This window comes from Salarias fasciatus, chromosome 5 (genome assembly GCF_902148845.1).
Source record: "Salarias fasciatus chromosome 5, fSalaFa1.1, whole genome shotgun sequence".
Classification (NCBI taxonomy): Eukaryota; Metazoa; Chordata; class Actinopteri; order Blenniiformes; family Blenniidae; genus Salarias; species Salarias fasciatus.
Genome location: NC_043749.1, coordinates 16,932,686 through 16,948,828, shown reverse-complemented (window position 1 = coordinate 16,948,828; position 16,143 = coordinate 16,932,686). Strand labels below are relative to the sequence as shown.

The 16,143-nt window shown below is 41.7% G+C and overlaps 1 protein-coding gene across 1 annotated transcript in view; it reads right to left on the bottom strand.

The window, feature by feature from the left end:
• The window catches only part of nxph4 (neurexophilin 4), a 51,473-nt gene that overhangs the window by 10,354 nt on the left and 24,976 nt on the right, over positions 1 to 16,143 (bottom strand). The window lies entirely within an intron of this gene.

Below are 16,143 nucleotides of genomic sequence, written 5' to 3'. Positions count from 1 at the left end.
GAGTGACGATGGATCTGCAGATGTTTATGGACAGGATGGACGTTGTTCCAGTGGTGTAAGGTCTATGCAGTGGAGTAGTGGTTCGCTCTTTTGCCTTACAGTGAGAATATCCCTGATTCCTCAGTGTTCTCTGGTTTCCTTCCACAGTTGAGAAACATGCTTTTGAGTTTAGGTGATGACTGAAAACTGGCTGCAGGAGTGGATGGTGTGTGCCTGCGCTCACAATGTATCCGGCCTTCATTCTCACATTTTATTTAGCTTCAAACCTTAATGGTGGTGTGTCTCAGACATGTTCAGTTCAGACAGGCCATGACTCTGCTCTGTTATGCGAACAACTGTACAATAAGAAGGAAACTTTTTAACTTTTAACCCCCCACCCAGCAATCCCAAATAGGAAAAAAAAAAAAAAAAAAAAAAAAAAAAAAAACAGGATAGATGAAAATGACATTTAATTACAAAAGGCAAAATAAAGCCAAGGGGGAAAAAGATAAACCAGTAGGGGGAAAACCGAGGGAGAGAGAGAGAGTGAGAGAGAGAGACTGACACCCACAGATGGAGAAATAGAGAGAGAGAGAGGGAAGACGGAGAAAAAGAAAAGGCAGTAAAAGCGATTTCGCAGTCCAGTGGTGTCGCTGGATTATCATGAAAATGAAAGCTACTGAGTCAGGGAGTATCAGAGAGCAAGGAAATGGAGCCGAGACAGATAACACAGTAAGGGAGAGAAAGAAAACGAATAAGCGGACGAGTGTAGAGAAAGCAGAGAGGTCTGTAAAACAATATGAGGGCGAAAGTGCAAAGAAAGAAAGAAAAGGTAAAAAGACAATATATATACGACACACAGTGAGATTATGAGAGCAATAAGACAAAAATGAGAATCACTTCACCCCATAGAGAATAATCAGAGGTTTCTTGAGAAGTAATATCTGTAATATTGTTTCAAGAGGACCAGCTCAGTTCTGAAGAAATTTTACTTAAAGAAGCGGTAAAGTGTTTTATTTGGTATTTCTGACAAAAGTTAATAAAGATTCTGTTTGATCATCAACAAAAGTTTTCCTTCACATATCTTCAGAATATACCGCAAGTAAAAATAAAGTTCAGCTGAGAAATGAAGAAAGCGTGAGACAGTACTCTGCAATCTGATGTCTACATAAGAGGACTTATGAAGGCATTGTGTGTAGACTTAAGTGTAATATTGCTCACAATATTGCAAAAAATATTGCAGATCCCGCTAAAATTGGAAAGAGAGTGAAATTTAAAAATCCCCAGATGTGTTGCGTAAGGTACCAAGAAGTACAGTAAGAAAACCAAAGTGTCCCAATGTGTGTCATTTTTTAAATTTTATTGTTCTAGCACAGTGCGGGAGCCAATTTTAGTAACTGGGTGAAATTATTTATAAAATTTTGGCATTTTCCCATCCATTTATCTTCCATCGTTTTGTTGAACTGAAGACGGAACAAACCTGGACGGAACGCATTCAAACCTAATAGTGATGTTTAGATTCATGAAATAACCTCAAGTGTGCACCGCTGTCTGACCCCTTAGCCCATGTTTGGCAAGCTAAATGAACTATAAGTTGTAAGCTTACAACATGTGGTGTATGTGAGCCATGATGTGAGAAGCTGTTTCTGAAACACTTTCTAAATAAGTATTTTTTTACAATCAACCTGTTTTTTCAAACATTTTTAATGATATTTGTAAAAAAGATACTTCCACTGTCGAAACCAAAAATATCGTGCATATTGGCACATATATGTAATCAAATAAAGAGCTCCATGTCAGGATTTGCTCTGTCTAGCCAAGAATGACATGAAAGGCTTCGAGCAGCCTCCAAGCTTCCTCTGCGCTAAACAACAAGGTTACTCGCAGGACACAGTCAATTTACCCATGAATCACTCACAGCAACACTGTTGAACGTTACACGTGAGTCTAAGCCACTGGCCACATCCAGCACATTTGTTTGCGCTCCTGCTAAACAACACACGGAGCTAAAACAAGGCACTGAAGAGAACAATGGCGCTCCCGTTTACAGCATTTATTCTGAAATGCGGTGGGATTATAAAGCCATGTAAGACATTAACCCAGGAGGCTGTACAAACAGCGAGCCGGAGCAGCTGCCAAATGAACACACAATGCTAACAACACATCAGTGCCAGCGCTGTGTGGGAGTTTTCATTCATGTATGTTCAAATAGCACCGCAACAGTCATTACTGTTAATAATGCATTAGCTGACAACTCCACAACAAAACAGCTCCAACAAAGTCGAAGGATTAGGAGGTGCAGTCCTCTAGGAAATCTTACTTTATTCTTCAAGTGTTCAGCGTTGCAAACGAATGTATGTGAATCAGCAAATCACACCCTCTGATTTTTATTTACCTTCATGAAAAGAATCAAAGATACTTCTGTAGGGAGTCAGTTGGCGCAAGGTATTAAATAGGGAACTGATCATTGCCCGGCAGGTGTTGCTGCCCAGAAGGAAAAACGGTTCTGACTGCCGTCGCCATCATGGAAGATGTGGGGGGTTTTTGGTTTAGAGTTTGTTTTGAGTAAAAATAAATGGACATATCATTAATCAGCAAACGATCGCCTCTGTCACCTGATCCACGCCGTGAAGGGTGTCGGCGCGTCAGCCAAAATTTTTGTAGAAGCACCTCAGGGGCTTCAAGCGTAGGTTTAGTCCCTACAATATCTGTGCAACAAATGTACAAAGATACAATATCTTGAAGAAATTAAAACTTCTGTATTAGCAACAATTTAGCACAGTCATCCTTCACTCTGATTTATTCAGCTAAGAATATCCAGCAAGGCAAATAGGAAGACTTACCTGAAGGTTTTATGTACTTTAAACTATATTCACATTTCACATGAAGACAATCTGGTGGAAACGGCATTGATAACATATTCGTTTGTCTGTGCACACCATGGAGAGACTGGATGGAGAGCTGGACATGTCAGCCGGGGAAAGTAAGGAAATATGTCGATGTTTTAGAGAACAAATTTGAATTTTGAAAAACTAAACAAAACCCCACAATCCAGGCCATTGCACTGTAAAATGTCAATAATGGTAAAACAGTCTTTATCATGATAATATCAGAACTGCATTTTGAAAAAATCCTTCAAATGTGCTAGCTGAAGCTAATACATTCACAGGTCTGCATGTCTTGAAAATATCAGCTTTTTTTCTGCAGGTGCTGGTCATAATATACAGTCTTTCCTGTTTGTACACCTTTGTCCACATGTGTGTATATCAATAGGTAATATCACATTTTCTTGAACATTAGTAGCCTTATATAGTGATTTTGGAAAATTCTGAAAAAAAAAAAAAAACTAAAGTCTGAGGCAAACCCAGCTGTAATATTCTCTGAAAATAGGAATTCTCAAATTTTCTGTGGTACTTCAAGTATTAGGGGGGTATTGTACTGAAGTTAAAGGCTGGTACTGAGATAATATGAGATCTGAGGCACCTGTAAAGGCGCCTAAGTGACGGAAATCAGACAGAAATCTGACACAAGTCCACAGCAGCATAAAAACAACCCCAAGCAGCTCTGGTTCAAAAATCTTCTTCTGAAGCCGTCGTCCTTCCTGACATCCAGCTGACAGAGGCCAAGAGGATGACCATCAGGAAGAGATTTGAAACTTCCTGCAGGAATAGCAGGATGCAGCTCATTTACTCATGTTTTTAATATCAGTTTGATCTATTGAAGAAGGATATGCATTGTATTTTTGTCACGTACATACTGTACATGTATGTATATGGTGAGAAAGAAAGTGAGGCAAAGAGAAGGAATAAGGTGTTTTTACTGTCACAACATCTGAAAGTAAGACTGAAAATCCTATAAAAGTTGAATTTAAGCTGTTTACCTCCCAGTATGCCTCCATCTCCTGCTGCACATGAGTTGGAAAAATAAATCAAGGTGATGCAACAATAACGTTGCCGTTGCTTTCTTTCTCTGTTTAGACCTGTTTAGAATCTTGGAGGAGCACCTGAAACAGTTTTGCTTTTGGAGAAAGATTTGACATAAATGCCCTGGTTAAATATACTAGTGATGAATGAAATCCTTTGTGATTTTAAGTACATTGAAGCAGATGAAGTGATACAGAAGGTGGATGAATGAATGAACTATAAACTATGAGAGTAAATAGGGAGATTGAAGATGTACAGTTATCAGTTGTTGATTGTCGTTCACTTTAGTAAAGAAAGTAACTGTTGAAAAGTCTGAACCTGCAAACATTTTTTTAAACAATCATTTAGAGAAGGAGTTGGCAAAACCCTGCTCATGTCCCACGCTCTGCATTCATCTTTCCCAACACTCCCCTGTGCCATTTGCCCAGAGGTAGACAAAGGGAGGAAGTTAATACAAACCTTGGTAAGCTTTATCTATAAAGCCATTAGCAGATTCCCCTCTCAGGAGCCAGACTTCCGTGGCCATAGATCAACTGTGTGCAGTCATCCTCCCTTGTTCCTCCTATCTTACTGATCACATCAGATCAACATGCCACTGTTGTTTTTTTTTGCCCCGCTTGCTGGGTGGGCAGCCTCTCCGTATGTCTCCGGCGATGCCAGGCGGCCCCTGATCAATCACCCGGAGCAAGTCTTTGGGGACACATCTGAGAGGGAGCGGGAGGGAAAACCGAGGAGCGAGGAGGCAGCGGCGGCGGGAGGGTGTCTTGTTTGCATGCACGATGGCAGGCAATGCATCAAAAGATGACAGCTTGCCCATTCTTCCTTAAATAAGAGTGGTGAGGCTCTTTGCTGGCTGTGCCTTAACTTTAATCATTCATCTAAATAACTGTTGCAGAAGTCTGCTGCAGGAGGGGCTGCAGTGCCCGGCAGGCCGCCACGGGCATGGGGGGAGTATCAGAACTGACGTGGAGCTCATGGATTTCTCATTTGTGAGCTTGTAAACGTATATTTGAGTCAGATTGCAAAGGCGCAAAAAGTGCTTGTCCTCATCCGGCTCGCACCTCTCCATCCTCACTCTCTCTCCCCCTCATGGATTCATATATTAAAAGAGTTTGGGATTCATTGAGGTTAGACTTAGCGGAAAAAAAAAAAAAGCGGGGGGGTTGGAGGAGGACTCCGTCGGCATGAGCGACATGTTGAACAGCTAAGTGACAGTGATTGATGCCCTCTGCGTTTCGCAACTTATCAAGCGCACATACACACACAGAGTCTGTGAACAGATAAACAGCAGTAACATTTCAGATAAATAAAGAATCGAATGAACACAGGGGACTGTCCAAAAAAAAAAAAAAAAAACACAACTATCTGCATAATGAATAGACGAGATGGAGGGAAGCGTGCGGAAGAGAGGCAGAGACTCCCAGCGGGTGAAACTGAGCTGGGAGACGTCTGCCGGGGAGGGATCCGAGGGACACACGGGCTCGTGACGACTGCGACAAGTCACCCAGGCGGCAAACTAAAGCCCGGCTTCCTCAGATTTGTTTCCAGCGCTCATCAGTAGGAGAGCTGGATGACGGATGGACTGGCACTGGGCGCTACGCGAGCGTGTCAGAGTTACTCACCATAATAAAGACCTGCTCCTTTTCCTCACATTTGCTTTCCTTTTTTTTTTATTTCTCCTGCCACCTGCCGTCCCGCTGCCGACAACCAATTTCATTTCATTTCCAACTTCCTTCATTTGTGTCTCGTGTGTTTTATTCCCTCAATACAAGACATTTATGTTCAGAGTTCCCAACATTCTCATGTTTACTTAGAGTCACGATGAAGCAACAAATTTCCTTCTTTTCTTTCAATTCTTGTTTCCGTCATTTTATTTATTTATTTATTTTTAACCATAGATCTTTTTTCCATTCATCTTGAACAAGCTCCTTCTTTCCTTTTGTGATTTCTCATCAAACCCTACATTTTTCCTGTCATTTCTGCATCCCACAGTCTCCTTTCTTAATGCTCTTTTGTACTTGTAGATCCTCTCCACCCATCATTTCATCCTTGACTACAATTAGGCCTTGCTTGTGAGACTGTTTTCCGCCTCCCCCTCCTCTTCAGCCGTCCATTATTTCCTTCTCACTTGCATCCTTGTCTCTCAATCCTCCACCCACGTCTGTTAATATGACAAGCGCCTCATTTTTACCTCTCATGTTTTCAGTCCTCTTTCATATTTTTCTGCCATTTTCATTAATTCTCCCATGAGCTTTTAATTTTTTTTACTTCATCCAACTTTCTTTGACCTTTTCCTTTGTTTTTACAGCATTCTGTCTTTTTATTCCCTTTTGTGGTGTCAGTTTATCTCTACATGGTTGTCCCTTATTAAACCCTTTTTTTTTGTGCCATGCTCCCACCCTTCAGCCCATCATTTCAGCCCGAATCAGATTGCAACTGTGCAGGAAGAATACATATATAAAAATGAGTTTACTCTTATGTTGTTTTTGTTGTCAAAAGTCAGAAAAAAGAGTTTTAGCATTTCACAAAATGAAGAAAAAACTCAACATTACGTACCATTGCCACTGGAAGTCCCGAAAATGTTAATTTACGCCACATGGTGTTACTGTCCTGCATAAAATGTGCGTTTTCATAAAAGTGGTATGCTTTGCATTGGTCGTTGAGTTAGAACAGTTGAAAATGTCCATTTCTAGACGTTGAGATCAGAGATTATGATTCAACTGACTTGACTCCAAACCAAAATAATTTAAAAGAAAAATTAATCAGTTTATATTATGCCTCAACATAATTAAATAAATCAAATCCCTTATTTTTAGGAGTTTCATCTTTGAAAGTTCATTTAACCATTACTGATTTGTGAAGTTCTGCAGCTTCAGCATTGATAATTGTTGCCTTCAGCAGCTTTGATCAAATTAGTACCGAATAAATTAAACATATCTGAGGTCAAATATATCGAGTAAAAGGTAAAAAGTGATCATAAAAATCTTCTTCATTACAGTAGCGATAGAGTGTTACTTCCGTTTTCACCACATTAAATGAAGTCCTGGACGTCTGTTTCCATGATGACGTCCAGATGCACGAAAGCTCCAGCAGGACCTGAACAGCAGCTCCAGCTTTATTCAAAAAGGAGCAACAATCTGGTTTCAACCCACAGAAATTAACTTTAGCATAAATTCAAGTAACCACTGAAAAGAGTTTATTAAATTAAAGCCAAACAACCACACCGCAGATCATTTTTAATTAAACTAAAACAGATTTGCAACTGCAAACAGCTTCCTGAACGGTTCAATAAATGGAAAGATGTAAATCAGCCAAACAAAGTCAAGTTGAGATATTTAATCAAGAGAACATTTGGTGGTGTTTGAAGAACAGGCTGTTTAGCTGCAACCCGCAAGAAGCATTTCAGTCATATTTGTACGTTTATTTTGAAACAGCTTGAGTTTCAAAGATTTTTTTATCATCTTTCCTCTTACGTTTGCTTTATCTATGCAAACATTCACATATATTTCCAGTGGCACAATGGTGACTGCGTCTCTGGATCTTTCATTAATTTCTTTCACTCCTTCTCAATAAATCAACATTCTACCTTTCTCTCATCTATCAGCGCCCCCCCCTCCCCGAGCCCCCCCAGGCCTCTCAGTATCTGCCCCCTCATCTGGGAGCAAGCTGGGACTTCTTAGCATGAAGTAAAATGATTAGACAAAAATTAAAATAAAGTCTAACCGTCCCCATGCTGCAGGAGATGCTCTTTGTGGGGCTGAGAGGGGCTGATCGGGAGGGGGCAAAGCTCAAACCTGTGAGGTGAGGGGGGGGGGGGGGGGGGGGGGGGGGGGGGGTGGCGCTCTCCGTCTCGGGCCAGACTGTCTTTACCGGGCTGAAGGCAGAGTTAATTGGAGAGAAAACAGTGGGAGGTGCCAGCGAATTAAACTCCTCAGAGATGCTGGCAGCGGGGCAAAGCGACATTCCCCTGTTCACTTCAAGGTTATGCGCGCGCGCACACACACACACACACACACACACACACACACACACACACACACACACACACACACACAAACACACACACCTGCTACTGAGGGGGAAGCGACACGGCACACCGTAGCATCATTAACACAAAAACCACAAGTCTGCCGCCTGAACGACTCTATCCTAAGAGGCTAATTCGATTAAAAGGGGATGAAAACGCCAGATTTTAAGGTAAATAAAGATACGACGGCACCCACGCAAGCACACAATGTACAGTGTGTTTTCCTCTCCGCCGCCTTTTGGATGCCTTTGCCAGTGTATAAATCACCCGGCTTCAAGGACACAGCATTGGGACCCCTAACTGGGATCTTTCACATCTACCATCTGGATGCAGAAAGCCAGAGTGCTGACCAGCGGCCCTGCTCTCATTCTGCTCCTCAGGACGAGCCCTGAGGCGGGAGGGGGGGGCGGCAGCGGCGCTCTGTAGATAGAAACCTAAATCAATCCCACAACTGCTTAGTGTGTGCTGGACTTTGTGCAAAATTCTGTCTGGAGGTGAAGAGGAGTCGAATTGAACAGTGATTATATTTTGAGAGGGGGTGAGAGACAGAAGCAGGGAAACGAGAGAGAGAGAGAGAAGCTGTCACTGCCTCTGCCCGTCCAGAACTGTCCGGAGCTTTCATTCACACCCGCTCCCCCCTCGTTTTCCCACCTCGCTTGCTTGCCCTCCCCCAGAGACCGTGGTCTTCCATCATTCGACTTGGTTTCACAGTCTGAGACCCAATATCAAAGTAGATATGAAGAAAAAAGCGAAACACGGAATTGTCTTTCCACAGACAATTCTGTCGACTCTGGTTATTTGTGTCACGCAATCCAGTGATTTAAGTAGGCCTGTTTCTTTCGGGACCGCCTGCCTGCCATCTTTCCATCAGGACCAAAGTGTTTCAGCCATACGTCGTCTTTCTCCCCGTACCAGACAGGACCGCCGCTCTGGTTCAGCTCAGGTCATCTCACCTGCGGTCTGCGGCCCAGCGGACGAACATTTGGTCACGGTCAACATCCAGATGTGTGAAAATCGCAGGGAAACTCACATAAATGCCACCGCCCACATGTATAAAATACCGTGCCTCCACAAAACGGTGTGTGTCCTCTATGGAAGGATGAAACACAGTCAGGCACAAAAACAAAATGCGGAAGGTTAATCCAGGAGTGAAGTGAAGCAGAGTCAAGTCATCCGGCTCAGATGTGTTTGGATGCAGGAAGAGGATACAAAAGCTATGAAATAGATCGTGGTTAAACATTTTTATACATTAAAAATGTGAAAGGAATTAAAAACCAAAAGCAATGTATATATTTTGATAATAATTTCAAGGTTCCTTGAACCATACACCAGTGTGGCTTGATTTTTTTTTCTGACTCATACTCATGTGCATCAAAACAAGTCTGCAAGCTACAGTAAATAACTGATGCTCTTTTTATGTTCGAGCAAAGAAATGGAACCAAAGAGGAAAAAGCGATGCAGCAGAGAAAGCTTGCTTCTTATTGAACACACAACAGTCTAACCATCAGAGCATTTTACCAATCTGACCTAATTCAGATGCAAAATTACTTTCATATTAATTGATACAATGACATTTATGCCATATCATACACTGGACATTCACTTTTGCACATGCTGATTTATAAAACCAACAGCTTTCTTCCAGAAATAATGATATAAAGGCACAGCCGAATCTGTGGAAGTGTTTCTTACACCGAACGTCCTACTTCTGTGCAGAAATGGTTGAGGAGGTTTTGTATGGAGGAAAACGTGTCGGGGCTCTCTATGATAGCTACATTTGTATTGCTGACCTGCAGCTTGTGTTGATTCCACAGCGATAAAAGGGTCTGGACAGAGCGAGACTTGTGACTAATAGTCTAGCAGGATCTGTGGTTCAATTACAGTGTGGGCCAGCTCTCCTCTGTCCCTGGGCTAGACGCTCCGCTGGAATAACTAACACACACACACACACACACCAGCACAAACTCACAGGCTTTATAAATGTGATGTCAATGACCAAAGGATAGCAACACTGATACATTTCTCTGGTTTCTTCCTTTAAGATATGTCCAAAGGAAACGTATTGGAAGATTGGATATTGGCACTATCTAAATGAATGTTTTCAGGCCCTGAGGAAGCAGAGGCTCACTGCACGGACCGGGTCTTTAAGAACCAAGGGACAGCTGATGAAAAGCTCGGCTGAGGCAGTTTATCCACAATGAGTGAGAAAACACAGGAAATGAACAGTGACCTATGCGGTTAATTTCAGCTCTTTCACGGAGCTATTTCACAGTTAGTGGGCGGGGAGCTTAACTGAGCGGATTCATCCTCGGCTGGCCAGCGGTCCTTTGTAAGTTTGAGTCCAAGGACTTGCGATATCGCGCATGTTAAGCAAACAGACATGATTAACAGCAAAACATCGCTGACATTATGCTCTTTTCGCTACAGCATCGGCTCGCACAATATACGGTGCTCTTAAAAGGCAAACAAGCATAAAAAGCCGACTCGGCCTTGGCATGCACTGTGGAGAGAGTGATGGATGCGACAAAAACATGACTAGAATTTCCTCGCGCGAACCCCTCGACTGGTACCCCCGGCCGAACAATGACAAAACTAAACACAGCTACACACGTGCACGCACAAACACCCGCACGGCGTAAACACAAGACAGGTCTAAAGATCTGGCGCGCTTCCAGAGCAGATGGGAGGGTGGGGTAGGAGGAGGGTGGCAGTCCTTTCGGGTGGGGGGTGCAGGAGAAAGTCAATCTGTCATTTCTAACAAGCCAGGAGACTCAGAGCCAGGGCAGGTCATACACAAACACACGCGCACACACACACACACACACACACACACACACACACACTCACGACGTCCTTACGAAGGCGTCGCATTCCAACTGTGGCATTCCCGCTAATTAGAACACAAATTAATGATCCAAGCAAGTGAGACAGCCTGACTCTCCTTCCCTCCAGTCAACGTTTCGCCCTCCTTCCTCTTCCATCTTCCTCTTGCACTGGATTTAGTGTTTTAGTAGCTTTTAAACGCGCCTCCTTTCTCTGGTTTTACCTTTCTTTTCACAACCCAGCCAAAGCAGATGAAAGAAACACATTAGAAAAGTCTCCCGAATAACTCTGTTACTAATTTATCAAAAAAAGAAGGCGTCAGATGCACTTTGAAATTCTGTTAGTGCAGAAGAAAGTAGGTGGCCGCGGAGGGTGATACTCAAGTATTTCAGAAACAGGTACATCCTCAACACAAATCAAGCTTTTACATGTTGAATTAAACGCCGCGTGATCATTTTAGGTAATAATTTTCTCTTCTGTACTGCTATCAGAAGCTGCAACTACAGATCAAAAACCAATAAAGTGAATGGAAAGTTGTTCTAAATTCAATAATTAATTAAAAAGAATAGAAGTGAAAATTGTTTCCACAGAGCTAAAATATAGTTTAGAAGGCATTAACTTTGTAAAGAGTATCACAGTGACACAAAGGTTTCATGTGAGTACTGCTTCAGATCATCATGTGTTAAAAAAAAAAAAACAAGAAAAACTCCCAGAAATCAGTATCAGATTGTCTTTGCTGCTAAATTAGCAAACACAGACCACTCAGTAATCCACATGCACGTGGATTAATATTGAGCTGCCACTGCAACTTGATACATACTCTATTATCTCTAATACAGTGTGCTTGACTGACATTTTATTAATTTACAGACTTTATTTATGATGCAATAAACAAGGCAAGATGAAGTCTCGGCTAGATGAAGCTGTGAGTTTTGATAAGCTGTAATTGTCCTCTTCAGCCGACAATCTAAAACAACTCGAAGGTAAAGAGGAGAGATGAATAAGCAGCATGTCGCCAAATATGTATGTGGAATGTGCTTCACTTGTGTGCACGGCAGTGAGGTGGCACGCCACGCCAGCAGGGTGCGCTGGGCTTATTGATCGTTAAAGTTTAATTAATTACAAAAACACTGGAAAGCTTCATGTCACAATCTGAGCTTGACATGCTGCCACTTGTTTTTTGAAGAAGGCAGAAAGAGAAATGAAGGAAATGGTAAAGAAGGATGAAGGCTGTTCCGTTTGTCCCGACAGGGCCACGAAGAAACTTTCCTTTCTTTTTAGATTTGAACCAGTCAGTAGCTTACTCACTGGGATATTGAGACATCTGACTTTTCTTCTGATTTCAGAGTGTTTTGCATTTACTTAAAAAAAAAAAAAAGCAGCTGAAACTATACATAAACATTACATTTTTTTTTTTAGTTTCTTGCAGGCCACTCCTGCAAAACACTCTGACTGCCTCTTTATAGTTCCTGAAAAACGGTAGTTTTAGCGTACGAGTTTTAAGATCTTTCGACTCGGGGCTTTTTTTAACAGACATAACTTCACCATGTTCTTGTAATTTCTGAATAAAAATTTATATATTTTGCTAATTCATTATCGTCTCTGACATTCAGTTTGCCTCTCTTCCAAAACTTTTCCAGCAGTGTGAAGTAATCAGCTTATAATCAGTTTATAATTTGAAGAAATATTGAAAAATCAAGTGTATAACTTGCAGAGCGAGTGCTGCTGGTAACTTCAGAGCTGCACCACCGAATAAATTGTCCTGTCCTGTGATTGTATCTGTTTGTTTTCCTTCACGGAGAACAGTGATGAATTCTGGAGCGAAATCACAGAAAACAACGGCAGCAGCAACAAACTGGATCCGGCGGAGCTGCTCGGAGTCCGGGACACCTTGCCCACGATGCATCGGTGAAGGGCTGACCTTGAGCGCTCAGCTCTAAGGTCGGGAAGTATCATTAGTCCTGTTTCCCCACTGCAGGACTAAGAATAGGAGCACAAACACAATTGCTCACTCATCATCTCCATATAACTCTGCTTTTTGGGCATTTCTTTTTCCTCCCCCATTGCTCCAATTCATCATTTTCATCCCAGATTTGCTGGAAAGACTAAAACAGTTAGCAGTCTTGCCTGTGAGCTTAAGTGGGATTAAATGCGCCTCGGAACATACAGCTCTGAATTAAGCACAATTAACTATCAGTACAGACGAGTCAATACTCAATCAATATGTGTTTAATGCTCTTGAATTAGCTGAGAGAATCGCTTGCCTTCTTGAGTTGGTTTCAATGCGCAAGTGTGATTTTTCAAGCCGTCACGCTGCTGCATGCACCGCATTTCGCTGCTGGACTGTCTGTGCACGTCAGGTCTGACAATAAGCAGCTCTTCCAGGGACTGATGCTCCGATTTATTCAAATAAGTAAAACCCCTCTCTGCTCAAGTTATGCACGCTGGAAAATAACACCTTCCATAAGCAGGGAGAGAGCGTGTTTTTTTTTTTTTTTTTTTTTTTTTAACAAATACAAATCACCTGTCGGTAACGGCCCACACCCCCCGTCTCCGTCTCCCTCCATCCCAGTTGGGTCTCCGGCTCACAATCGATACCTTTCATCGCTAAGCCAATCTGCAATAATAAAGGCATTACAGACAGGAAAAAAATAACATCAAATCTTATTAAATAAGAGAGACGGTCTCTTCCCCCCCTCATGTCTTCCTGTCTCTTGTTGCCACGGCGATGAGGAAGCCGCTCCATTGGACAGATCCCAGACGCTGGTTTGATCCCTAAATGTTCGGGGGTGATCAACAGGCTCAGGACGTGGTGGGTTAGAGGTAGAGTTTGGAGCTTAGCATTCTGCACAACTCTCCTGCCAGCATGTATATTTCACAGGATTGTCTTTTATATTCAGTCTGAGGCTCAGCAGAGCACTCATCTTTATTTCATTTTGTGGCATTTTTTAATTTTAGCTGAGTTTTTTTTTTCTTTTTTGCACTTTCCTCCTGCTTCTTCGCCCCCTCCATCCTTCCTGACAACCCCCTCTGCTGACTGAATCAGTAATGACATTATGCAGCCTGCACTCTGAAGCTCTCAGCAAAGCAAACACTAACTTCTAGCAATTTGATTTTCTTCCTGTGCTGCAATTCAAAAAGAGAGGGACCCACAGAGGGGCAGCCGCATACATATTGTTTTGTGTCCCACCAGATACCGAAACAGGACATTATGAATGTAGAACTCTCAATGTAGATTAGATTTCACATTTTGTGTGACATTTAATGAAAACATTGCAGTGCTGTTGAAGGATCAGCTCTCAAAACTCAAATAACCCAAACAAATATCTGTCTACTTGTGGGCAGATTTGACTCTGCAGGTCGTTAAACACGTTAAAGCGTTATCTGGCCACATTACCTCTGGTTGATTGAATCTGTCCTCTTTGATTTTGAGATATTTTTGTAACTTTGATGGAAAAAAATGCAACGCCAATCAAATAGTTGGGATTTTTTTTTTTCAATTCATCCAGTAGTAGCAATCATTGACATTATTCCCAAAAGTTTTGCATTAAACATAATGATTTAAACAATGCCGGAAAACAAACAGAATGAGTAGCTCACAGCAGTGTAGCACAGGTTACCACTCTTGATTCATATTGAGACGATCCTGGGTGGGGTTTCCACGTTTCGCTGCTCACGTGTGGTTTTTCTAAAGTTTTCTCCAGAATGCCATCATGACCCGCCCTGCTGTCAGCTGCAGTCTGCTTGGATCAGCTGCAGGATTCTGCAGTTCTGGATTATGGTTTATTATTATTTATTTTCCATTTAAAAAAAATAATTTATATCAACACTTTTATGAGGTATGGTTGGAAATGTGATACTAGTGACTGACGTGGAGTTAATTCTGTCTTACCTTCAAGTGGGTAACTGAACCGAAGTTACAAATTATACATATTTCCTCTAGTTTTAAATATGTAATTTACAGTGTAGCAAGAGAATAATTACCAGCGCAACATTTCAATTTGAAGCATAAAGTAAAATCTCATGAGAACTAGATATTTCTGAGGATTAGCAAACTGCCTTCAATTATACTATTTTTCCTTGTGATCAACTCAAAAACATGAACACACACACACATCAAACACTCCGCTTTGGATGAGAAAAGATTTCTTCGCCACACTGCAAACTCTGAGCTTTCTCGTTCTCGTTTCACTTTTTATTTTCCTACCAAATGACTCTGAGGGACGACAGACATTTACAGATCGTCTCATTACAGTTGGTTTGGTGTCAAGGGGGCAATTAACCCGCAAACACACCAATCCAACACACTCTGTTAGCTTCGCCAATACACCCTGAAGTCAATACAGCCGGCAGCCCGCTCTTTATTTACACATTTGTTTGTGGTCTTGGTAAAGCTGTTCACGTCCCTGCTGGACTATCCCAATTAGCCGCTGATTGAAAACTAAACTGAGAGCAAGCCATCTTGATAGAGCCAGAATTATTACAAATCCAACATCAAGTCAATTTACGACGAGGATGCAGCCAGTCCAAACTCACTCTGCATTGTGTGCAAGCTGCTGCGTCGATCAGCCCAAAATAGCATCTGGAGAATTCAGATAAATTAAATGCGGCGTGGATCTTTTTCTTGTACAGTGACCTCTGCTGCTGGTTCGCCACTTCCGCCGTTCACTCCGACTGAAAAGAAACTGACAAATCATCTAAATAACAACTTGCTTTCGCTCCGTTTGGAAAAAGAAAAAAAAAAAAAAAACTTTTTGACTCTTCATTGTGATTGAAACACTTTTCTTACTAATATTGAAAAAAAATCCATTGAGTGCTCTGAGAATATGACAAATAACCCTCAATAAGTACTGAGACGAGCTGCATCGCCTGGCAGGAGAAAACTGTTATTATTACTATTATTATTGGTTGTGCTTTTTCCTACTTCTGTCTGACAACACTTGCATTGTAAAATAAACCACAGCCTCTTGTGGCAAAATGTTTTTTTTTTACATTTATATTCAAATAATATGCACAAAAAAGCAGTAGAGGGAAGGAAACAAATTTCTATCAAAAGCCTAAAAAGTGTGTATTTCTGTAATATTATAGAAATCTGTCTTCATAAGTCCTAATATTACCTGCAGTGAGTAAACAAAGAAAGCAACAGACCAACTCACTGACTGATATATATACAGTAAGAGAGAGAGAGAATAATGTTGACCCCTGTTTATGCATAGCTGCATTGTAAACTGCCTTGTTACAGATCGAATGCTGCTTGCCAATTTAACATTTTCAATGAATATACTTCATTGACAGACATGAAAATAATTTAACCTTAAACAATGCAGGAAGCCCAGAGAAGATCCTGCAGGCCGAAACTGGCCCAAAGCCTACTTTCTTTCAAAGAGGATT